We start from the raw sequence: 26,147 nt of genomic DNA, 5'->3' as shown, positions 1-26,147 counted from the left end.
GCTTGGAAAATTCTTTAGGGCAACACAGGCAGGACACTGGAATATTCATTTATCTATAATTAAATCCTAAGGGAATGAATTATAATTCTCTCTGATAAAGTGTTACAATATTTTCAAATAAATATGGGGGGACCAATTTAAATATTAAAAATAATTGGTCTCTGTGGGAAAATGAAGAGTGAATTTTGAAATGTTTTTAACCTTAATGTGATTACTCTTTGTTCGCCTTCAATATACTGAAAAACCACACTTGCTTGGGAGAAGTTTCAACATGCAATGTATGCAGGTTGCAGCATTCGCTGTTAAATGAAAACTAAATATAGAGCAATACATTTACATACATCTGATATTTTCCAACTAATGATTCTGGTCATTTCAAGTATTGCATATGTCCTGTAAAGTTCTGCTAGTATAGGGAAACTATGCAGAACTATTACAGTGCATGCTGAGGATTCAGCAGTTGCAAATTCAATGTTTTAGTTCTGCAATATATACATGAGATATGCTAGCCTGCAATTGTGTTATAGCACAAAGATCAAAGTGGGTTAAAAACGGGCATGGTTATTCTATAGGATGATATGCAGATCTCTGCTGCTCCTACTACATGAAAACATGCAAAAAGGATGTAATTTGAATAACCATCAAGAGAGGTAATCTTGGCAGAGAGGTTCTCCATCTGTGTTAAAAAATAATTTACCAAATGGTACAAACCTATGAGACACCTAGAGCTGCAAGGATAGTCAGCAGTGCTTATTGCATGTCCATAATTACTCATTTATAGCACATGCTTGCATTAATATTAATAGATTTGGATATACACAATATGAGACATGAATCACCCCTTGCAAAATGAAAACAGTAAAAATTGTGCATATCATAATTCATGGGACAAAATTCTACTTTAGTTATTACATAGTTAAGTTACATTTAGATGTATAAAGCCAGGCCACACTCTATTCTGCTCCCAGACTTGTGGCAATAAATGTAGGCAGATCTAAGATTTAGAAAAGTTAGGTGTGGCAGCTGAGACCATGGTGAGGGAGAAACTTTATTATAAGATTAATTAATGTAAGTGGCTGTTCTCTCAGCCAAGCTCTATGTTAATCACTGAGGACATGTCCAGATGTTCCAGGGCCCTGATCTATGATCATGCAGTTTGCTTTAAGCCTCATGATCATAAGTCAGGTCCCCTCTTGTGCACATGTTCACCAGTGCTAGAAGTCATGTCCAGAATGTGACCTAAATCAGGATGGGAGGAAGGGGCAGGCAGGATTTGTGGGGGAGGTGGGGGGAAGGCATTTGTTAGTCCAGGGTTGGTAGGTAGGACAAGTGCAGCTCCTGGGCTGGGGAGAGTGGCTGGGCTATTCCAGCCCCTGGGCTGTGCTTCTGATGTGCATACATGCTCAGTTAGATCAGGCACAGGTTAGCCCCATCTACATGTCCTTAAGTGAACTAAGTTAGAGCTGAACTCCCCAAACATATGTACAGTTTGGCACTTAGAGTAATCTAACCCTAGTTAGGTCAGTCTAAGTGTAATGTCTGTACATACCCCAAATCTAGATATGCAATGAAACTAAAACTTCCTATTACCTAATTGCTTCATATTGCATGGCTGATATGACATTTTATCACAAAAAAAGATTTTTTTAGGTGTTTTTTTCTATACGCTATTAAAGAAGAAGTATATTGCCCTCACCTTTCCAAAGTAACCGGTATATTTTTCAGCAGAAATTTTGGTAACTAATAGAATTGCAGTTGTGTTACTTGACCACAGCCACTCACTAGCAGACATGTCAGTGCTGCCATATACTCACAATGTGAAACTGGTACACTGTTAAGATACTCCCCTTACTAAATGCAGCATAAATCAAATTAATTGAATGTGGCCAGTTCCGAGGGCAGCAGATTTTGCTTTAAAAGAGTTGCCAAGCTAAATACCATCCTCCCACCCCCGCACCTGTAAATCAGTATCATTTCCTGGGACACTTCAAAATGTGAACACCCAATTCGTCTACTAAAATGACAATTATATTTTATAACCTATACACAATTGGTATAAAGTTCACTCCACTGAATCACTCTGTATGGTTTCTACTGAAAGTGTTCATAATAGCCCTCCTACAAGCCGCATTTAAATTATACCTTTTGGATTTCCTTTTTTCAGAGAGATTTCCCAGCTAATATAACTATATTAAAGCACATAAGGTAGTCTTCTATGTATTAACCAAGGGACCCTAATGCATGATACCATATTACTCCTGACATTTCTATTGTACAATAGGTAACATCTGCGGTTGGATGATTTTAAACAAACAATCGAACCAAAAAGCAATATTTTATTAAAGATGATGTTGTTTTAACATTAGACCTAAATGAATAGATTTTAAGAGGATTTTCTACCATCTCATTGTCTGGCATCCTGCAGTAACTGAGGGTACAAGTTTTGAATACTTGGGGTCTTCTACAGCATGTAGCAGGTATCAGGCAATAGCTTTGAACCTGGGGTCTTGGCCGGCCAGGCACGGTCAGTCATCCCTGTCTGCTACCTCCTTAGTAGCATGCCAGGGCATACTTAGGTGGCCAAAACCCCACATCTGGGCCAGCCATACACCCACTCCCTGCCTCCAGAGTGGTCAGTCATTGTAAAAGTACCCTTTACTTTTTATAGTATAAACCCCTGGCCCGGAAGGGAAGTGTCTGGCCAACAAGGCTCAACCTTGTACCTAGGCTGCTGTGCCCCTGGCTTGTGCATCTACAAGATCTCTGACAGATTCTCCATATATCCAGTCCAGTTTGCTTATATACCCTGAGTTTGGCCTGATCCCTTGCCTCTCTGACCAGACTTTGGTTTGATCTCCTGGATACCTGACCCAGCTAGCTTCCTGACCTCATGCTCTGCCTGACTCTCTGGATCTCAAAATTGATTGCCCAAACAGATTTCCCGGCTTCCCTGCGTGTCTCCATACCCTCCCTTTAGATCTTAACTGCTTCTCCTGACCCTGGGTGACGACCTGGATGTGCACAGCTGAGCATGACACCAGGTTGGCACATGCTACATTTCTAACCACTACCAGTTGTTTAGGGTGAATTCTCAATCTTGTGTACATATGGATTTTGTGTGTTTCTAAGGGCTTGCCTTCATCTGAAAATGTGTATACACCTATTTATATAGTGCTTGCAATCATGCTATCTGCTCCATGGAATCAAGAGTTAACACATTCCTGGGAGGGTTTACCCATTTTTATTTAAACCATGTTAAGTTCTAGGGTAGTGATGTTATTCTGTATTAAGGGATGAGGACATTTTAAGTGTCCCATTTTAAGATGACTCTTGATTTATATACTACGTAGATTTACATCCTCATTAATTAGAATTTTGTAAGTAAATATTGATGATATTTTTTTCACATACATGTTATCATATGCAGTGTGAGAGGGGAGGAGAAAGCCCCCGCAACTGGCTCTAATACTCAAGGCAGGTGCAGCAAGGAGCGACAGCTGGGAAGAGATGCCAAGATGGGGAGATGAGGCACAGCAGTTTAGGAGCTGCCTGAGCCTGCAAATCAGCGGGGAAGAGGGCATAGCCAGAGAGAGGCATAGGCTGCTCAAAAAGGCAGCTAAAGACTTGGCTGGAGGTGGAGGGGGAGAGCCAAGCACTGATGGGGAGACGCCAGTAGGCGACCCAGGGAAACCAATCCCTGGGAGCAGAGGGATGCCAGGAAGTGCTGCCAGGGAGAAACACCCCACTGAGATGCCAACACAGGCAGTTGGGGTTTCCAGGGGAGCACTGAGAGATGTGGTGGAGGGCGGCACAGAGGGGTTGCCAGCACTGAGGGACTGCTGGCATTCTCGGGCAGTGTGGCAGGTAGAGGGTTGCAGAGTACCACAGAGCGCAGCGAGGGAGAGATTCAAGCTCCATCAGGAGCCTCTCCAGAGAGATGAGCTGGAGAAACCATGGAGTGCAGGGAAAGAAAGATGGGCAGCACTAGCTGGTGGGACCCAGACAGCCCAGCCTCTGGTCAGATGGGGCCAAGGTGGGAAGGGGTGGGGACCCAAAGGAAAGATCTGGCAGAGGCCCAGCAAGGAGCCAAGAGGCCCCAAGTGAGATGACAGGCCGGGGAGACAAAATCCCAGGGACCCATCAGTGGACACTGACCACTTCTATTCATTGTATTCCTAAGTTTATAATTAACCCAGAACTCGGGTATGTTTAGGTGCCAAGGCCATGGTCCATAGACGCGGGATGGCCTTCAGAAGACTGATGGCCAGCAGGTCGCTGACCCTTGGTGGGAGGCAGCGTGGATGAGACAGGATCATCTGAGAGCAGAACCTGTGAAGAGCAGAGCACAGCTTCAGCTGTGAATGTGGTAAGGGTGGGGTAAAGGGGAGGTTGGAGCCCCATGATGAAACCCAAGTGTGAGATTCCATGGGCCACCTATTGGGAACCGTCTTCCAAAAAAAAAAAAAACCCATGTAAGGCGTGGCAGGAGAATAGAAGTAGCAACCAAACCACATAGGTGGTGCCAAATCCAAATCTTAACCAGACGTTGCTGGGGAACAAGGCACCAGTCAAGAAGGGGCCAAAGTCCTACAACACGTACAAGACATGGAGTTTAATCAAACAAGCTATATTTTCTCTACTTTGACATCATTCTAGATTGAGTAAGTTTCTACTCTTTCAAGAGAATTAATAATTGTTCAAAACCTCCACATGACTGTGATCATTTAGAAATAAGACTTTAAAAACATTTTTTTTTTTCAGGAAAAAAGCAAAAGCAAAACCACATACTTAAATATTTCAGGCCAGGTTGGGTTGTCCTCGCCCCCCCGGTTGATCTAAATCTGTATCTACCATCTCTCTACCAATATTCACTTCAGTGGGGCTATGCTGAGAATCTGACCATGAATTTACAACCTATAATCAACTGGGAAATTAAAACCATTATCATACAGGTCTTAAGGGCCTGAAGATAAATGTAATAGAAGCTTAGATTGCATTTAATAGTTATTGTATAAAATGGAAAAGTGTCCCAACCATGATTGAGGCTAAAATGTAGGAAGGAGGGCTCCCCCTCCCTCGGATTTTGCCAGATGTAATTTTATAACCGTTCAACTATTGGGACTAAAAATGAGCTAGTCCTCATTGTTTTTCTTTTTTTTTTTTTTTCCCTTCCTGCCTCCCTTTGGGACCAAAATACTTAAGGGCCTGCCTCCCTCTGGTCCCACATCATGGGTTTTGACAGATAAAATTTTGTGATACATATTTGCCCAGCACACGCACATCAAGAGTTCTATACCTGCCTGGCCAAAACACAGCCCAGTACATGCTCAGTAGTCATGTAGGATTGCACATGTCAGTATTGTGTTCAATGTAGGATTGCATACCAAGTAAATGTCAAAAATAAAAGTTACTTAACTAGGAAATGGCCTTTTGGACATATACTGCCCATAATGTTCGAACTTAATTACTTTTTCTTGAGGAGTTCACAGTTGCTATAAAAAAGTGAAAAACACATCAATGAAAGTTAAATGGGAAGGGGTCACTGAAGAAAACATTAAAGTAATAATGCACTCCTCTCTACCAAAGCATAGATGACCAGGAGAAGCATAAAAACTGTATTAGCTCTGTCAGCAAAATAGTGGAAAATAAATATGGCAAGTTTCTAGAATGAAATGATTAACTGGTCTCTTGGCTTATATTAAAGTTCCATTCATTTTGAAAAAACACTTTTTTAGGTTATGTATGCCACAAAAATAAGAAAAAGGGGAGCAGAGGATAAAACAAAATGTCTAAACAAGTTTAAAATGTTTAGTGTACATTGAAAAATTACCCAACTCCTTCCCTCCATTCCACCCCCCCAAAAAAACCCACACATGTACAGGTGACGTGCACAGCTTTTCTTATCCACATACAAACATCTTAAATATATTAAGAAAGATCATACTTAAAAAGGCAGCCAAGAACCTGAAGGGCTATTTCATACAAAGATACAGAGTGGATATGTAAGTAGTAGAGGCAAAAATACTGGTGTTATTCAATATGGAAGTTACTACAAAGGATTAGGTACTAACAAAGAGCAGGGATTTGCTAAATTGTGTTAGTCTATCAAAAGCTTTATTACTGTCCTGAAAGAAATAGTCTTTATATGATAGAAACAGTCACTATAATGTATGCCATGTGACAAGCAAAGCATATATAATCTCCTTTTGACTTTCTGTCCTCAATGCTCCATTCTGGTCATAACCCAACTGGCAATGCTATTAGACATTGCATAGGAAGTCTCTCTCCAGATTCTCATTTAATGGTCCAACCAGATTAGTAAAGATCAGAGATGTGTTTTGTGTTGCTTTCAAAGCAACATCTTCCCATTGCAGCAACTGCCAGGCCAACCCCTGCAATTAGCCTGGGAATGCCTCTTTTCCATCTGTTACTGCCACAACAACAGGGTTAGTGTACAGCAGCAGGAATTAATTGTTCATAAAAAGTACATAATAGAAAGATGGAACCTATGTTGCAGAACATTTTCTATTTTCCCCTGAGCAAAGAGGGGACAGCTCAAATATGTACATATTTTGCTTTTTAAGTTCATCTGCCTTCTTCTGGACAATAAGATAAAAGTGCCATAGAAATACTAAAACAAACAAAGTAAAACATACATAGGCTGCCTGGCTTTTCAATACATCACAGAATGCTGTGGGAGTAAGAAACAACTTCTAGGATTTTTTTTGGAGGAGATTTACTCACAAGAGAATGGCCAGAGAGAAAAGAATTACTTCTCCTACCAAAATCATACCACTCAAGAATCCAGGATTTTAGAAGTGAGGCATTACTCTTATTTAAGTTCTTTACAGTCACTACTTGTATATTTTGCAAGAACAGGAGTCAAGAAAAAAGAGGGACTGTTAACTCCTATTATTAACGAAGGAGAAAGGTTCGTTACCATGAACGTGAATTGTACCTACTCCCCTTTACTCATTTTTTTTCTTACTTTTCTTGCCTGTTTGTTTATTAAACCCCACTCACTTACCAGGCACAGGATTAGAGGAGTCTAATTAAGATAGCTCTTTGTCCTTATACACTGGAGCTATTCTAAAACCACTCTTGCTAAAAGACCTGGTCATGACAGTGGAGAGGAATGCAAATGTGAAGAGCACCAGAAATGAGGATTTTAGGAAAGCTGAGCCAGAGTTGCCTCTACTCATTAACCAGGAGTAGATCCCTATCAATAATGTGATTAACTTTGAAGACCCCATCCACATGTCCTTACTAAAGCAAAAACGCCTGTGAAATCAATGAGCATTTTGCATAGTTACAGGATTTGGTTCTAGGAGAACATAAAATTACTTATAGCCCATGCTATATGATTGTTTCTGAAAATATTTTTTGCATTTTTTAGAACATGATTTGCATGATTTGGCTAAAGTATAAGTCTACTAGCATATTGTACAATACTTCTGTGGGGTTTTTCATATAGTGTATAGAACATTAGATTTTACAGTAAGTCACTAGACAGAACAGTTTTCAGCTGTTATTATTAATAACATTTATTAGGCCAAAGAGGTTTTGACTTTTGTGAGTATACTTAAAACCCTGGGAGTCAGTAGAAAAAGTCAGTCTTCCAGCTCTGTTCTCTTCCTTTGCACAGCTAACCCCAAGGAAACCTAACCTGCAACATGAAAAAGTTCATTTCTTTGGTACTCATAACTAATATTTGCAAGGTTTTTTATGCAATGCTAGGACCATTGGTGTGAGCGTCACTGTAACAGTATACTTAAATACTTACCACCTATTTTCCTTTAACTTCCCCATTTACTGCATTTTAATATTTTGAAAACTGTCACCAAATGTTGATTCCTGAAGGCTTAACAACAGCAGTGATGGCACTGAATAAGGACTTGCCACTGATTTTGTTTCTGAAGTCTGTATTTCCCAAACTTTCAAAGACTACTCCTTAGATCCTCAGATTTCCACATTGTCTGCAGTCCTAGGACTCTTCAGCTTGTAAGATGAAGTATATTCAAAGTCTACTGCCTGGCCACAGACATCAGGAAATAATACAGTAGTAAAACAGTATGGGATCATATAATTAAAAGGTATGCATATAACGGGTTGTAGGGGACAAATTAATGTTACATGGGGCACTTGTATTCTAGAATGTCTTAACTTTTAAGAGTTATTTTGAAATCTTAATAATTTTAAATGCATATTGTTTTATGCTTAATCTTGAGCACAGGCTTGAAAGATGTCTGAAAGTCATATATTCAGCAAGGTAGAACTAAGTCAACAAATGAGTGTCTCTGACATCTAGGCAGAAGGCGTTAAATACACAGAATGATTTTCAAACCTTGCATGCATGTGTCTAGCATTTTAAATATTTTTACATTCACTGAAAAAACACGGTTTCTGTCAATTTGAAATTATGTATGAATTTGAGATGACTGCATGTTTAACATCTGTTGGTATTACTTTGTCACAAGTAAAGAGGTATGTAATCAATTTTAATTGATTGTGGGCTCATCTCACTTGAGAATGAGGCAGCGCTAATGACAGAGACATAGTCAACATGCAGACAAAGATATCTTCCTACAGAGTGGTTTCAAACCTGAAGTAGAAGAAAGCAGAGCACAGTCAGCCCCGAATGAGGATGGAAGGTACAATCTTAACAGACTTGTGCCAACCCTCTATTGAGAAAAAAAACCTGTAAGGGTGTTGTTAATGTATTAACTTCAATATGTGTTAAGGACCCTTAAACAAGGAGTGTCCACACATTGGGGCAGGGAAACACATGCTAAGGTTCCTCTGAGTGGCTCAGAGATAATCCTCTTCCACCGAGGATTATCTCTAACTGGTTTTAGGCAGCTCATATTGCTGTTCTAAAACCACTATTGCTCAAAGATCTGGAGCTCCTCCCCACCCCCTTGCCCAAGGGCTTCTTCCCTGCCCCTCAGGACTCCACCTCTGCCCCCATTCCCCCACCTCTCAGGACTCCTTCCTTGTCCCCCTTGGAAGTCTTCTTCTGCCCCTGCCCCATGCCCATTGGTTTACCTGTACTACTTGTGCTGTCCCAGGGGAGCAGGCAAGGCAGGGGAACCCACCTGCTTGGTCACCACTGCTGCCAAGCTGCTGCAGCTCTCCAGGCTAATCCCAGCCCCGACAGCAGTGATGGCACTGGTGCCAGCACCAGCGCTAGGTGCGTTCATCTTCCCAGCTTGCTCAACCAGGACACTACTGGGAGTTGCAGGCAAGTCAGGAGCTGTTAGGGGGTGATGAGCAGGGGTCTGGGGTATAGGGAGAGTGGGCTCAATCCAGAAGTAGGGGTAGGGGAGGCTAGTGGGAGGGGGGACAGCACGGTGAGCTGGATACTGGAGGGGCAGATGGTGTGGTAAACCCAGTACAGGTGGAGAGAGGTGGGTGGCACCTGATCTGGGGGCTGGCTCAATCCAGGTCAGCACGGGTATGGCCAGCAAACCCCTGCCTAGATCAGGTCTGCAGCACCACACTACTTGCTCCCTCCCACTCCCAGCCTGGACCAGGCCTGCAGCACTGCACCACCTGTCCCCACCAGCCTGGATTGGGCCTGCCACGCTGTCCCACTCACCCTGCCACCAAGCCAGATTGGGCCAGCCCCCCCCACATATCCTCAGACTGGGCCCACTTCCCCCATTCTCGCACCTCTGATCCCTGGTCACCACCCCCCTGGCAGCTCCTGGCTCACCTACAGCTTCTGGCACTGTTCAGTAGAGCAAGCAGGAAAAAGCACCTGCCCTTTGCCAGCACCGGAACTGCTTTCTGGGCTGGGCTCAGCCCCAAGAGCACCGGTGACAGTAGCAATGGCCAGGCAAGCAGGTTCCCTTCCCTGCCTGCTCCTCCAGGACATTACCAATAGTGACAGTGAGACAGGGGTCACAGAGGGGCAGGCTGAGCCATGAGGGCCAGGGAGCAAAGGAGGAACCTTAAGGAACAGGGAGGGAGCCCTGGGGGTAGAGGAATGGGGGGACAGCAGCTGGCTTGATCTGGGCTGATGGGGTAGGGGAGGAAGATAGGTTAGTTCCAGGGGAGCAGGGCACAGCAGGGACCCAAGGAGGGCAGGCAGGGGCTGGAAAGCCCAATGGGATCCTGCCAGCCCCTGGCTTCCCACCTGCTTACCCAGCTAGTCTGCTCTCAAGGGCAAGGTACAGAGCCAACTCAGCTCCTAGGTTCACCCCTGTGTGCCAGCCCTCTAAGGGCAGGTCAAAGCCCTGCATGTTATGGGGACACAAACCTTTAGTGTGTGACTGTTCAAAGCACATGTTAATTTTAAACACCAGTTCAAATCAGCATGTGCTAAGTGTAATATATAACAGGGCCCTAAGAGATCATTTGAAATAACAGTCCTTTCCCTGCACCACTTGGAGATTTCTTAGCAGTGAGATAGGTGCCTTCTGAAAAACAGCAAAATATTACATTAACAGTTCTGTATCATGGGAGACACAGTCCAGTCAGGGAGCCTGAAATTATTACAGAGGTGCAGTGGTGATGTACCATGGTGCAGGGGGTGTTCAAGGAAGTGCATGTGCACCCCCCGAGAGCACTGGTGCACCCCCTGACAGACAGCAGTCCTTGCTTAGGCGATGGGCAGCAGGGACAGGCAGGAGCCCCAGTGCCCTCAACCCCTGCAAGCACCGGCTGGGGAGTGGGGGTGCCAGGTGAAGCGCTGCTGGCACTTCCAGTTGGTGATCAGTTGTGGGGGACCCCCCCCCACCTCCAGGCACTGACTGGCTGCCGGGGCTGGGGGAAATGTGCTGCCTCTGACTCAGGTGACACCAGGTGCCCATGTAGAGGTGACTGGGAGCATGCAACTCCTGAGCTACAGTTCCTCTGCAGCATTACAACATTTATAACTAATTTCAGTTATATCACTGGCAGAAGGACCCACTACCATGTAGTACTGAAAGCTATGTGCCCAACTGTTATTTATAGTAACATGCTATTTATATTAACTATGGACTGATGAAAGCATAGTCTTCACTGGAGGTATTTGGAGTTGTCCATATACAGCTGTTGTACTGATTTAAAAACTAGTTTAGCTTCATTTATACAAATTACTAGCATAGTTATATTTGCACCAGTTAAAACCACTATTTTTAAACAGTACTAGCATCCAGTACTAATACTTTACATTAACCAGATTTACAAATGCATTAAGCTAAACCAAGTACGAGACTTGTATGTAGCAAGCCCTTAGACTGTAATATATATTTGGGCTTTATATGCATTATAAATATGCCGTGAAGCCAAGTACAGTCAGGGTCTGCATTAATAGCCTCTAGAATGTGCAGTCTTCATAGTTTCATAGCTGGTAGGGTCAGAAGGGACCTGAGCAGATCATCAAGGCCAGCCCCCTGCCATGGCAGGAAAGAGTACTGGGGTCAAATGACTCCAGCAAGGTGTACATCTAGCCTCCTCTTAAACACCCCCAGGGTAGGAGCCTGCACCACTTCTCTTGGAAGTTGGTTCCAGATCCTAGCCACCCTGACTGTGAAGTAGCGCCTCCTGATATCTAGTCTGAATCTACCCTCTGCCAGCTTGTGACCGTTATTCCTGGTCACTCCTGGTAGTGCTCGGGGGAACAGGGACTTCCCCAGTGCCTGCTGGTCCCCTCTGACTAGTTTGTAACAGGCTACTAGATCCCCCTCAGCCTTCTCTTGTGGAGGCTGAACAGGTTCAGGTCCCGTAGCCTCTCCTCGTAGGGCCTGCCCTGCTGTCCCCTGATCATGCCCTCCTCTGGACCCTCTCCATGTTGTCCACATCCCTCCTGAAGTGCGGCGCCCAGAACTGGACGCAATACTCTAGCTGAGGCCTGACCAGTGCCGCATAGAGGGGGAGGATCACCTCCTTGAATCTGCTCGAGATGCATCTGTAGATGCATGACAAGGTATGGTTGGCCATCCTGACTGCATCCCCACACTGCTGGCCCACGTTCATTTTGGCATCAATGATGACTCCAAGATCCTTTTCTGCCTCTGCACTGAGGAGAAGGGAGTTCCCCAGCCTGTAGGTATGCTGCTGGTTCTTCCTCACAATGGGCTGGAGTCTACAACTCCAAAAACTAAGTAGAGACAACAAAATACACTCAAGAAAATACATACTTTAAGTTGTCCACTAACAGCCAAATGATGGACCAAAGAATAAGCTGAAGAAGATGCCACATGCAACTATTTTATGTAATCCAAAGGTAGAATCTATGGTTGCAGTGCCACTCAGTGATCACTTGGTGTAACTGCAGAAAAGAACATTTTGAAAGAATATAACCTAAAACTATTTTGTTATGAAGCAGTCAGTTTTCAGGATAATAATCAACAGTCCATATCAAAACTGCTCCTCAAATTTACAATGAAGAATTCTGAATGAAATGAAAGACTCTTGAAGTTAAATATGAATAGAAAGGTCATTTGATTAAAATCAGAGCATAGAGCATTTATTGTTAGAAAGGATACTTTTCAAAGAAAAAACACATAATTTGGTTTATGCCACTGGCCAATGGAATTCTTAGATTTTAGAAACAGAGGCTTTTTTTTAATCGCACCCATATCAAAAAGCTCTGCTAATAGAGAAAAATCCAGGTACTAACAGATATCCAACAATGCATTCATGGCCAATTTTAAGCAATGAACCCCACGCTGAGAACTGTTACAGGTCCCTTCTATACCTTACTGTGATTTATATTTATAAAGAATTAAAATAAAATTATCTCAAAACAAACTACAGAGAGAAGGAGGTGTTTTTTTGTAATATGAAAAGAAAGGGATCCTATTCTGGATCAGATAGTTAACTACTATGGCTAGACATACATCATCAATATAGATGTGAAGTTATGTCATGGGCAACTTTACTATACTGAAAGAGATACCACTGAAAATCTACCCTGTACAAAGAGGAAGGAATAACTTCAAGTATTATTTTGAGAGAGAAATCAGATATATTTCTTGAAAGGAAGAAGCAAGAGGTGTAATCTTTCCTAAAGGTTCCACTCGGGCACTGCTGCTCTACACAACTCTTCTGTGTAGAGGACACAGGCTAGACCTATGAAGGAAAAGTCATGAGACCTGTAAAGGTTGCCATTGCAGAGTTATGACCTAAACCATTTTATGTCAATGAGCTTCACTTTTACTATGCCTCTCTACTGGTGATTCTTAATACAATGCCCTTACCCAGAGTAGCATTAATACATTAAGTGTTCAATTTCTATGACATTCACACCAATACGACAAAGTAACTTTTCGTCTAGAAAACTGATTATACACATGTATCGGTGGTTTGGGCAGCTCTTTTCCAGTGACAATATTTGTTTCTACAGCAAACAGGAAGACTAAAGTGTTACTAAAAACATTTTTACTGCAAGTAAGGGCTAGGTTGGACACAATGCAGTGTGTTTATCTTAAGTGATTTTATCATTTTTGTTAGAGCTCCCCCCAGTGGATTGCTTCAGGCATTAACTCTGCCAACCAATTCTGTCAGATTTCTATGCCAACCAACTACCCTCGCCTTTTCAAAAAGCGGTGAGAAATCATGGTGAAACTCTCATCTGTGGGTGATATGGGTGATATTTCTGCACATTTTCAGTGTGAAGAGAAACAGTAGCAGAGCAGCAGTGAACTGAACTTCTATAAGGCATACAAAGAAGCACCATGTCCACTAATGCAACAATTTCTAACAAAGAACAGGGAAACAACTGACAACATTCTCTATAGGGGCCAAAAATTAAACTAAACTAAATTAAAAAAAAACAACAACTCACTAGGTAAACAGTATCCTAGGCTGGAAAATAAAGGATAGAGCTGCTTTAACTCTTCAGTAAACTCTCTCTAATTTTTAGCTTTGACTAAAATGAAACCCAGCTGTAAAACCCTAAGGCCCCATCTACACATTACAGCTATAGCCATATTAACTGGCTAATTGTGCAATTACCTGGAGACCAGCTACACATGCAAAATAGCGCTCTCACAATAAAAAGCTCCAAGCAGCTATAAAATCAGACCTCAAAAATGTGCACTAACTTTATAGCTGGTTGCTACAGAGCTTTAGTTTGCACATGTAACAGGGGCTCCCCTCTGCAGCTGGCAACCCCATCAGTGGACAGAGCTCCCAGCCACAGAGGTGCACCATGCCCAGTGAAAGACCCCTCAAGCCCTAGGGACTGAAGCTGCTTGATCCTTAGTGCTCAAGGGTCTGGGGAAACTTCTGAGCTGGAGGATCACCCTGAGGCAATCCTTGTTCCCTGGAGGTTCCCTGCATCCCTGGAGTGGAGTGAATCACCCTTCTAGTGATCTTCCAGCCCTAGGACTTCCCCTGCAACTCTGGGGCAGGGAGATCCCCACAGCAGGAATCCTCTAGCGCCAGGGATGCATGGGGCACCCCTGTGGCTCAGTGCCCCTCAACTGGGGTGCATAGGGCTCCCATCCACAGGCACCTGCTTCTTGCTGGTGCAGACGTAGCCTGGGCTCCGACACGATGGGATCTAATGTACGATCCCACAAACGTGCCTCCTGCCATGCATGTGGCATGGCAGGAGGCACAATTGTGCAAATTGTGCATTAGATTCAATTGTGCTTTTACTTGCACAAGCAGAGGGGCCTAATAAGTGAAATATATAGCATAAAACAATATACCCTTTGGTTTGAATGTTTACCTAGCTCTAGGCAATAAATACTACCGCATTGTTCTATGATCACTTATTCAAATGAGTTAATGAATGTATCTGAAGTTTATTTGTACCCCTTCAGCATCTGGCTCCTGAATATTTGAACAAGATAATATGCATTCTGACAAGAATACCGAGTTAATTAAAATTTTTTAAAAAGTTACAGAATAGGAATACAAAATGAGCTCTGACTTTGTGCTTACATGTATATACATCAGAAATAATAGATTAAGAATTATGCTAATGCAACTGGGAAACCAACTTATGTTATGTAACATGTCTTAAACAAAAAAAAAATCATATATTGACTATTGAATACTTTCAACAACTGCTCAAACACTTCAAAATTCTTTGCCCACATTATTTGGCGACTAATTTAACATGATTAATAATTGCAATAAAATAGTTAACAGTTCACAGATGGTTCATCATCTGAAAACTAACATTTATTTCATATGTTACTCATGACAAATTATTCAGTATGCTCTTTGTTTGGGAAGGCTTGAATAAAGTCACCGTAGTTCTACCTATTGTGATTAATGCTGCTGTCTAAAACTTATATAGTTGGAAACCTTATTCTACATCAATGTTTTCATGTTGTAATATTTATCTACATACTGAATAAGACAGCGCAAAACGTGACTGAGTAAAGCACTACAGCATATATTTCTTTTCAAAGTTAGCATAAGTTCACCATAAACTGTGGTTAGAGTTTAATGTATTGAGATAACATAGGTGCAGTTTATTTTATGACTTATTCTATAAAACACAGAGATATAATAGCTTGGCATTATTCTGTAGTGATTAGAAAGAATAATGGGTAAAAAAGCACAGCTTTATTTCATCTCCAGAATCAAGAGTACAGTCAGAAGTGACAATTTTTCCCTGTCTGGCCACAGAAAGGAGTTTATAGCAACAACCAAACACAAGCGCATGACTTCAGACAGTTTAAAAAATGGCCAGTCAGGTGAAAATCTGACCCCCATTGCGTACAGTATCAGATGAAGTTGTTTCAAAATGTAGTGTCTTCTGTAACTTGTGTCTGCAGAAATCCCAGCCTTTGTCCTTGCTTTCAGAATGAGAATTACAACTCATCCACTCCTCCCTTCAGCACCAGCTGGGAGTCCAACAATGACCTCCCTCCGCTGCCTTCCTCCCTGCCCCATAACAGTGAGCTATGGCCATTGCTATGGGAACCTGGCTGCAGACTCCCAACCTGCAACTAGTTTCCCTTCCACCCTGGAACCAACAGTGAACTTCTGTTTGGTCTGGGGTAACATTGTAATGCAGAACGCTTTGCAGAAAAGGCTCCTAGTTACAGCTGGGAGCTATGCTTCTGTCTGCACACGAAGCATGGTTCTGATTTGCAATGCCTGTCTGACTAGGTTATAGAGGATAAAGACTTAATTTGGGGGCTGGCAACATACAATCTGCAGAGACAGTATCTGGTCCATGGAGCCCTGGGACCTTGCCTATGCCTGTGTCTGTCCACACAGGGGCTAAATTACAGGGAGCTGTACCTTTGTCACTGTTACTTCATTTCTCCTCCCTCAACCCCCTAGCTTTCCCCTGGCTGTGCCATGATACAGCTTTCAGCTGGCAGGGAGTTGCACCAGTTGTGCCAGGGCTGGACCAGCGGAAGGTACGTCCCTGATGCTGCTGCTTCTCTCTCCCCTGTCCACCTTCCAGCTGTGTTGCAGAACTGGCAGCAGCACAGATGCAGTTTCTGGCTTCCTGGCCCCAGTATAGCTGTCCACCAGCTGGATGCTGTGCTTATGCCCTAGCTGAGAAGCAGCAGGCTGGGAGCTGAAGTGTGGAAGCTACTTGGCATATATTGGACTGGAGCTGTTTTCTGGCCTGTGGCTTAAAAAGCTTGCTGGCCACTGAGTTATTTTAACTGAGTTCCTCCATAAATCATACAAACTTAGATTTTTCAATAGTGATTAATATATCACTCATTAATTTCACTGGGAGTTTTAACACTTAGGTATTAGTCTAACATTATCCAAGTCAATAAGAGTTTTGCTATTCACTTCCTTGATGCAAATCAGGCCTCTGTATTCACATGGGGTCAGCAGAGGAAGTGTTACTTTTAAAGAGGAACTAACAGTTTCACTTAACAAAAATAGAAGCAACTTTTTTTTTTTAATGAATATTGTTTTTTTCCCCCCATTATTAATTTCCTCTCCTCCTAAGCACATTATTTGGTGGGAAGGAAAGTGTACAGGTTTTTTGTCTTGTTTTTTTTAAATGAAATTTTCAAAAACTTTTCAGTCAAAAAAATGAAATCTTATGCTGCCCAAAAATGCTGTATTTATGCCCAGCATTCCTGGCTCTGTCATTATGTTACTGATCATTCTTTTCTATGCCCCCTCTGTGCTCTGTTCTCATGAATGGTTTCCTTTTCTCCTCCCCTCCCTAAATAGTTGCTCTTCTACAGTGAAGCTTGTTATGCAGATTTGACATAAATCTCTCTGCAGATTTAGCTACTTTCCAAGTTTTCTAATAAACAGCCTTCTATGTCCTTTGGACTTTTTTGCTGATACCGTTAGTCTTACAAGCTCTAGAAATATTTTTCACAGAAGCTCCTTTTCAGAGAAATTTCAGAACCTGAATTAGGACCTATGTCAACCTGGTGAAAGGTAGACAGCGGGGTCTCCCAGGGTTCAATACTTGGACCAGTGGTTTTTCAACATCTATATGATCTGGATGTGGTGGTAAAAAGCACACTGGCAAAGTTCGCCTATGACACTAAGCTTTGGGGAACTACGGCCATGCATCAAGGTAGGCTGACAATCCAGGCAGACCTAGACAGATTAGTTGGATGGGCAGACCAGAACCAGATGCTATTCAGCACATAGGATTGTAAAGTACTCCATCTGGGGAGGAAAAATCTGCAACAAACTTACAGGCTCGCTGGGGAGACCATCTGGGACTAGGCAAACAACTATTCACCAAAGTGCCCCAGGGGAAAACCAGGAGTGTGGCAGCTGAAAAGTATGTCTGTGTGATAAAAGTGCTTGCTGAAGGCTCTATGAAGATTAGACCAAGTGTTTTTCTGTATTTGTTTAGATATTAAGCTATAAGTTGTTGCTAAAAGCCTAATTATGATTTAAGATGTAGTGAGGCCTTGTATAAAGTAAAGCCTAGTAAATTTAGCAAAGCCTAGAAGTAGTAAGGCCCTGTAGAACAGTTAAAATTACCTTATCAAAGGAATGCAAGGTTTGTACCGCTATTGGTCAGTCTAAGGACAGTTGAAGAAAAAGGACTCTAAGTGGCCATACATTATCAGTGTCTTTCAGAAGCTATAAATTAGCTGAAATATCGGGAAACCATTCAGAGGGAAGATGTAGCTCTGTGAAAAGGATTAATTAGCTGTTGCCTAGATCAGTGGGCCCGTGGACCTTGAGGAGCCCAAGAACTGCATTGCAGGGTCCTTCCCAGCACCCCTCAGACAGCGTTGCTCAGGGATGCTTGACCTCACTGAACTTTGTGGAAAGAGAAGCTTGCTGTGTATCGGGCATCAGAGGGATTGCCGATAAGTTGCCGATGCAAACTGCTTTTGTCTGGCATCGTTTGTCTTGTCACTATGTCTAGTTGTGTTTTTCTTAAGTCAATAAATCTTTCTTACCTTTCTACCCCTGACCATGCTCTCAATCTAAACCTTCCGCAGGCAGCTGGGACACAGGAGCAACGGTCATAAACTCCTAGAAGAAGGTTTCAGACTGGGTATAAGGAAAAAACTTCATCATAGTTCGTGTGACCAGACTCTGAAATACACTCCAAGCAGGGGTGGTGCAGGCACCCACCCTGGAGATCTTCAAAAGGAGACTGGATGCACACCTTGCTGGAGTTATTTGACCTCAGCAGTCTTTCGTGCTCAGAGCAGGCAGGGGTGGTGCTGGACCCGATGATCTCACGAGGTCCCTTCCAGCCCTAAACTTTTGTGAATCCATCCTATGGACATGGCTTAATTGTGGTTTCCTTCTTCCTGTTCTTTAGTCTGGCCACAAAATGATAAAATACTGAGGTTCTATGGGTTGTGGTTAAGTCAAGAGTTACTAATCTGAAAACCTGGCAGTGTTTTTGTCAGATGTCAGGCAGAAAACAGGCTAAATTGCCCCAGTTATGGCCAAATATTGTGGCCATGGCTATCAGTGGGCTAACTACCACTACCTGGCCTCAGTTGCCTACACAATGGTTGACTGCTTATGAGCAACATCCGTTTCTGTGCCCAGCAGATTACTCAACAAGAAGAATGCTTTCCTGTCTAGCCTTTGACTACTGAGTCCCTATTCTTAGTTTCCCAGGTCCTGGTTTCTGCCTGTTTGTTCTTGGTTTTCTGTTCTCTGTGTCCTGCTTGGTGGCTTGAGCCTTGTTCCTGATACCTGCCTATTGGTTTCTATTAGCTGACTTCTTGTTCCAGTCCTCCATCTACACCCCAGTATTTCCAGACTGTCTTGCTGGCTTCTTGCCCCCTGTGCTTCTAGGACATTATCTTCTGATAGTCAGCTCCTGACTTGTGCCTTAGCTTAGCCCACATCCAGGTTCTGTAGAGACCTCCTTGCTTCAGACCTCCTGCTTAATGGTTCTGGTCTGGATCCCTGCCTCCTGTTCCTGACTCCTCCCTAGCATGTAATAGAGTGACTGCTTATATCCTAAGTCCCTTACACAACTCTGCCTTCTGACTTTTCCTTTCCTGACCCCCTGTTTGTGACTCTCTAAGGTCAACTCCTGACTGCTGTGGGCTGGCTGTATTCCCAAGGTGTGTTTCAAGAAATGTCCTTTGATGCTTAAGCAAATTGGATGGAAGGGGAGGAAGGAGGGTTGTTTGTTGGTTTGCTTTTTGTTCTTTGAAAACTTTCTGTGTTTCTAGATTGCTTAATTTCTTAACTTGTCCAACTACCAAACTTTACTACAGTTGTCCAAAGACATGTTTGGTTGGGAGGAGAACATTTAAGGCTATGTAGAGCATTTACTGCTGGGTTTGTGCAGGGACTAAATTGTAACCAATCACTGTTCTCCTCTTCATTCTCAGGGAAGAGGAAGTCGAGGGAGTCATCTGTGACAGTTTTTACCTGACTTCATCCTTACCAGTAACACTGGCTGGCTCTTTATAGGCTGTTTCCACACCTGTGCAAGAAGGGAGGCTGCTCTAAAATGTCACACAAACCCACAGAATCATAGAAAATTAGGGTTGGAAGAGACTTCAGGAGGTCATCTAGTCCAACCCCCTGGTCAGAGCAGGACCATCCCCAGCTAGATCACTGTGGATTATTTCATCAGGGGCATTAATCTCCATCTACACATGGGAAAAAAGGGGTTTAGGCCAAGCCAAAATTTTTACTTTTGATGATTTATTTGCCAGACTTTTGCCAGTGCTTCAGAGTAGCTTCTTAATGATAAATCCCTCCATCAGAAATCAAAAGATCTTTCACAATGTGTTGTCAATTCATATTCTCTTGATACACATTTTTAGTTTTCTAATTTGTTTATACAGTGTATTCTCCAGTTAGTATTATGAACCCCAGCAGTAGAGGACATGGCAATACTGATTCATTAAGTTTTGAAGCTCATTTTGATCTTTATTATATAGTTATTCTTGACTGAAGACTAGAGGATGATTGACACTGGTAGTTATGTTTATGCATATGTTTAGAAGTATATAGTCACACTTTCTAAGGCATAAAAACATTTTTATGGGGACATAGCTGCATAACGGATGTGTACAAATATCAAAGCCAGCTTCGTCTTATGGGTACTCACATCTCGAAAAACATCCTTCCCTGTTTCTCTTCTCAGTCTATTGGTCACAAAACTGGTCATTGGAACATTTCCAGGTGTTGTGCAAATTTTGTTTCCCCAAAATATCTGTCATTCTTCAAGCAGTAATACTTCCTGCATAAGTCATTTTTTTCCAGTTTCCCTAAATCTTTTCCAACTAGCTGCAGTAAAAAAACAAGTACCCCTGCAAAACCTGAACACCTGCTTCATTTCTTTCAACAGGTGTTTCTTTGTTGCAAGCTGAAAACAAGGGTCTTATCAGGAGAAGATACTAAATGAGAATGATGGAAATCAACACAAAGGGACAGGAAAGCTGGTAAAATGATCATGGGGATTAGAGTAATCAGGACTGAAGACAACAAGGGAAAACATCCATTACCAACAATAACTATAAAGCCTACAGGCACAAAGAGAAAACCAATATGACTGCAAAGGGCCTGTAGAGGGCAGACAGAAAAAGATGTAATCAAGGAACAGCATCCATTTGACTTGTTCCAGTTCAATCTCCTGAATAGGGTATTTCATTCATTAGTCCTTAATGGTTACCTGAGAGGTTCTATACCACTTGCGTAGGGCCTGGCTCTCTCGGAGAAGCTCTTCTATGTTAGTTCAGGTAATACGCCTTTTGCTCACTGTTCCCAAATTTATGCTGTATAAGAAACAGAGAAAGGGCCCCTAAATATGCAGTTCAACCCACTTAACTAACAGATCTCAGACCTCAAAACCCATCTGTCCTTCCTGGCTTTTCTGCGAATAGGAGGTCTGTTAGCCTCACTGAAATGGTGATAGTTCTGCCTAGCAATGGAAGGGAAGAGTAACATTCCTCATCAGAAAGTGGATAAAACCATCTCTAGATACACTCTGATCACTTCTGCAATACTGTCAGCCAAATTTGGATTAACTGAAACATTTAATCTTCAGGAACAAGATTTTAGCCATAACCTTAGCATTTACTTTTCCATATCGGTGTGTCAAGGCTCTTAAGGCTGCCAGCACACACATCAACTACTCCCAGTGTACAAATGGATTGAGACCACCAAACTGGTTTATTGAACTGAATAGTCAAATGATAAAACTACAACTTTGGTCTTGTGACAACAGAGGCTAATTCAACATAAACAAGCAAAGAGTCTCCATGTCCCAGAACTAACAACCCCTTCAGCCTGTAGATTTTGCTTTTGTAAACAACTGTAGATTTGGCTTTTGAAAATTAATACTGTGTGAAATGTTTAAGTGTTTCACCCATTTTCAGAAAAAAAAAAACACTGCTCCAAATTAGTTGCATCCAAGCTAGAAGTAGTTCTTACATTTTTGTCAAGGTCCTTAAAAATATGCATGAACTACATTAGTAAATGTTATTAAGTTTAATAGAGACAATGAATTTGAATATTATCAAATTATAATGGCACTAAATATTTCCTTTTACCAACAAATATTTAAATTTGTTTTAAATATACTATTTTCATGAACATGCTATTTGAGTTAATTACTTTACAGTAAATGCACCTCTTAAATAATTGCTAAACCTCAAGAAATGCTTTCAATAATTGACTCCGTTTTCATAAGGAAAAATGGTGTTATTAAATCTAAATTAAATGCACGTTTCAGACACTTAACTTAAAGTGCTAACATACCAAACACTTTCATACAGTAAGGGAAATAACTTCAGAAATTAATGGCAGGTAATAGTATTCGATTACTCCAATTGCAGTTTTTCCCATGTAAGTCCATTTATCCATGGGGTATTCCAGAGCATTTTTTCAAATAGTCTAATTTTCATATGAACAATCAATCACAAAAGCTATGTGAAATGGTTCATAATATTATTGTAAACAGAAAATCCCTGGTTAGATTTACAGGTTTGCATGAGCTCACAGATGCTGAGATACATTAGAATCAATCCTTGCAAATGTCATTGTTCCATACCAAGGCACCTTCTGTTCAGGCAGCAGATCACAAATTTTAAGCCAGAGGAAACCCTGTTTTCTTTCCACTAGGACTGAACCCCTTGCTCTCCTTTCACATAGGTGGGACTGAATGCCAGAAATAAACACTGTCCTTAGACTGACCTACTGGATGGAGAAAACACAACTAGTAAAAGAGCCTGTTCAGAAAGAGGCCAGGAAGTGAGACAAACTTTCTCTCTACCACCCTAATAAATCAGAGTCATACTTCTTAAATCCATTGACTTTTCCAACATTTCCATTACATTTCCCAAAAATCTAGCCCCAGTTTAGTAGTCTCAAAGCAAAGTACCTGCCATCTGTGAGGATGCAGAAAGAGCTCAGTGTGCTGCATCCCAAAATGCTGCCTGGTAATCGTTTCTCATACACCAGACAGATCATGATTCTACTGAATACAGGCTTCTCTTTCAGTTCTCTCTATCAACAGCAGCAAGGTATGCCCTTGTCTCAGTCCTGCATTTCCTCCTCCCATCTCTACCACCTGACAGCCATTTGTACAGGAGCTGACCACAGCTAAGAACACACAGTCAAAAAGCCCAAGTCTTTGCAAGTTAGTCTAAACTCCACAAATTAAATTGAAACAGAAATGAGCAAATATTTTATTTCTGATTGAGGAAGTGCAGCCACAAGCCTGCAAGTGACTCAAGCCAGAAACAGGGCGGGGAGAGGTAGTGCCTGGCTCTCTGGCTGTGTGTTTATTTCCTCTTCCTGCTGCCCTGAGATCTCTGGGATTTGCAGTCCAAAGTCAGAGCAACAGGATTCTGCAGGGTTGCTCATCACTTCCTGTTCCTGCTTCCAGGTGCCTCTGGGATTTGTAGTCCACAGTTGCAGCCAGCAGTACATTTGAGCAGGGGAAGGGGTGTTTAACTCTCCCCCTGGCCCCAGACCCCAGCTGGGGTTTGCTTGGTGGGGGTTTGCTTGCTGCACCCCCAGCTGTACTTGCCCCTGCACTACTGTCTTACCTAGCCCTCACTGCTCCAGCTAAGGAGTAGAGGGGTAGGGTCAGCCCTACTCCATGGAGCAGACAGCACAGCCTAGCTGAGGACTGCAAAGCATGCTGGAATGCTGGAGGACTGCAATTTAACTTTAAGCAGGAAGGGGTTTGGGACAGAAGTTTCAGAAACTGGTTTGATCCAAATAAGTTAATCCTGACTGAATGCAGTATCAGGCTCATCTTAAACCAGTTTCAACCATTTTGAAACCTAGCCCAGGTGACCCTGCAACCTATTTTCTACAGTGTTACCAACTGAGCAGTTTATTTGCAGGGAGGTGGGTTTTAAAGACTTCATGGGGCTAATGGCAACAAAATGTATGTATTAAGTATGCTGTATCAGCTTACCATATGCAAGATCAGTAAATGGTTGTGACTTGGTTCTCCTGCTTGCCAGTAATATTCTTGCCTTCAAATAAGGAGCAGAGTGGCAGCAAGACGTCAAAAGTGGGATCATAATTCAGTCTCTGTGCTAACAGCACTCTGCAGCCAGCCCTTATCAGTGCTCATCCACTAATGAAGTAGGGTCAGTAGGGATAAGGATGGCACTCTAATACTGCAGCCAGGTGCATATGGAGTGATACTTCCACAAGTGTCATGAAACATTTCACCGGCCAATCCTCACCACAGGTTCTATGTTCTCTTGAATCTTCATACGAACTCTTCCTACCCATCAAGCCCTAAAATCCTTTCCCCATGAAGCAGCCTCAAGACCTCCACTTATTTGTTCTGGCCTAATACTATAGAAAGAATCAGCAGACTTTAAACTCACCTTTCTTTTCAGATATCTTCTAAAGTGCAAGATTATAGATGGAGCCTTCATATTATTTTTTCTAGGTGACAGAGTCAGTGAGACATGGCAGATCTGTTGTCCCCTATTTATTTACGAGTCATTCAAGGAGACTATGGCAAGAGAGCTTTTTGGTCCCACTCCTTGCTGAGTCTGGATCCGAAATACCACAGGCTACCTTATGTCTAACCAAGGGAAATTGTTGTCTAACTGTCATGGTGAGAAATTCAAAGATCCACTTTGGATCTGAAATGTTAACAACTTCAGATAAAATGTTTCTCACAAGGTCTTAGTTCTGTCACCAAACTGTAAGTCATATCAGTAACATTAATTTTAATCCTTTTTTTTTTTAACATTGGCCACAGTCTGTCTTTCAGGATATCTCATACACACCTTTAGCCAAAAGTAACTTTCCCCTTCATTCTCCTGGTGGTCTAAATATGTGATGGCCTTCTCTGGAGCAATCATAGGTCTGTCTTCTAGAACCATAGAGTTCAAGTATGAAAATAGGAGAAGATAGCAGTAAAAAGGATCTCAGCAATTTTTCAGATCTGTTATAATAAAACCACCGCTGTATTTCAAATGTGATGTATTTGGTTGAGAAAAAAAAAGATTGGCTATAAACACTAGAGGGAGATATTTCCTCACAAAACATTGGTTTTAAAGAAACTTAAAACTAAATCTTTATTGAAGAAACCTGATGGCAGTGAAAATACATGTCATATCTCAGACAACATTAATCAAATATAATTAATAGGAGTGAACTGCAATTCACCACAATCAGCTCACATCAGTTGCCTCTGCACAACAGATATTATCTGGCAACAGACATTTAACTGAATTACATTACTTAATTTACAGGAAGTTACAATAAATCTTAGAGTCAAACCCGATTATTTATTATAATCAGCTCTAAACTAGCAGGTGGTAAACTTTAGAAGAAGTTTTTGGAGAATGGAAATTAGAAACTGAATATATCTACTATCTATTTACTGTACTTCCTTGAGCATTTATTTTCAATCTTTGTGGGAACAGCATTCTTATCAACTTTGTATATGAAGTTTTTGATGTAAAATTTTCCCTTGATGTTATAAGAGCACTACCTATATGTCTACAAATAAGATGATTTTAGGTGCTTGCTCCATGCATGCTCATTTCCTGATAAAGGCCAGATTTTTTAATCTCTTCACAATCTGAAAGCAGTTCTTTGCAAAAAAAAAGAAGAAAAAGAAATACACTCCTCAGTGTCATTCAAAAGCTCCAGTAACAATTTTATCATTATTTAAATGCCATGATTTCCCATTTAGAATTAGAGCACAATCATTGGATCCCTACTTCAGAAAGACAGAGATTTTTAATTGGACAATGTTGGAGACAAGTTTTTTATGGGTGGTATTGCTCTTGTTTATACATTTTTAAAAGGAAAAAAAGTATCTGTAGCTAAGTATGAGACCAATTAAGAACATAATATAAATTGGATATATGTGATCGGGCACTTCTAGAAACCTGCCAACAATGAATGACTAGATAAGACTACATACATTCATTTCTGAATCCTGAATACTCATATAAAACTCAGTAGTGGGTAAAAAAAAAAATTTGTGAATCCTGAGATGTGATAGAAAGCAGGGGAAAAAAGTTTGAAAACCACACTTTTTTGAATCTTGGTAAAAGTTCATGTCAGATTCTGGATGGATATATAATTAACACATTTGGTTTTTGCAAATTTTTCTGCATTGGATGTAGCACATCAAAACTTTGGAAAAACTCCAGGGAAAATGGTATTTGAAGTATTATTTCTCCTTTTAAATTCATCAAAGTATTTATTGATGTTTGAGATACTTTAGTATGAGTTAATACGGACATTTAGTTTTTCATGAGTTTCCTAGAATTATTGCTAGATGGAGCTAGAGCATAAAAAATATGCTTCTACACAGT

The sequence above is a fragment of the Crocodylus siamensis genome, chromosome 4 (assembly GCF_052110815.1).
Source record: "Crocodylus siamensis isolate JL-2025a chromosome 4, ASM5211081v1, whole genome shotgun sequence".
NCBI lineage: Eukaryota > Metazoa > Chordata > Crocodylia > Crocodylidae > Crocodylus > Crocodylus siamensis.
Note: the sequence above shows the minus strand (reverse complement) of the source record.